Genomic DNA, 846 nt, shown 5'->3' with positions numbered 1-846 from the left:
TTGAATTCCTCCTCCTACACATTTGTTGAACAACAAATATGAGGAATTATTTTGTTTTTGACATATCAATCTTGACTTTAGTCTTAAATGTGTGCTTATGTAAGAAATACATGGTTCTAAAATTTCACAACAATTCTTTTGAACTTATTTTTTGTTGAATTGTCTAGTTTAAGAAAATCAATTCCACTTTATATATAAAAAATGTTCTGTGCTCAATTCAACAGCACATACATTAAAATTGGAACAATACAGAGAAGATTAGCATGGTCCCTGTGCAAGTATGACACACAAATTGGAGAAGCGCTCCACATTTTTACAATAACAGATGCTGGAGGGGATGTGGCCAGAAGGGAACCCTACTTCATTCTTGGTGGGAGTGTAAACTTGTTCAACCACTTGGAAAGCAGTATGGAGGTTCCTTAAAAGATTCCACATAGAGCTCCCGTATGACCCAGCAATCCCACTTTTGGGCATTCACCTAAATAGTCAGCAAAAAGACCATATTAAAATTATCAATACTATTGTGTTTATTGCAGCAGTATTTCCCATAGCTAAGATATGGATCCAACCCCAATGTCCCTCAGTAGATGACTGGATCAAGAAAACATTGTGAGTTTGTGTGTGTGTGTGTGTGTGTGTGTGTGTGTGTGTGTGTGTATGGGAATTCTATCATCCATCAGAAAGAATGACATCGCCTAATTTGTTACAGAATGGAAAGACTTGGAAAAATTATATTAACTAAAATAATCCAAGTCCAAAGAAACATCAGTCACGTGGTATCCCTTATTGGCAATAATTAATATATGTTGTGGATAAGCAGAAAAGGTGAAAAGCTATGTGCATATG

The 846-nt window shown here is 35.7% G+C and overlaps 1 non-coding gene across 1 annotated transcript; it reads left to right on the top strand.

The window, feature by feature from the left end:
* Positions 1 to 208: 208 nt before the first annotated feature.
* LOC122099937 lies at positions 209 to 315 on the top strand. Its single transcript, XR_006146045.1, has one exon. It is a non-coding gene; the product is annotated as a U6 spliceosomal RNA (small nuclear RNA).
* The last annotated feature ends 531 nt before the right edge of the window (positions 316 to 846 follow it).

The sequence above is a fragment of the Dipodomys spectabilis genome, unplaced genomic scaffold, assembly GCF_019054845.1.
Source record: "Dipodomys spectabilis isolate Male_0828 unplaced genomic scaffold, ASM1905484v1 ptg000547l, whole genome shotgun sequence".
Taxonomy (NCBI): domain Eukaryota; kingdom Metazoa; phylum Chordata; class Mammalia; order Rodentia; family Heteromyidae; genus Dipodomys; species Dipodomys spectabilis.
Note: the sequence above shows the minus strand (reverse complement) of the source record. Positions and strands in the feature narration are given on the sequence as shown.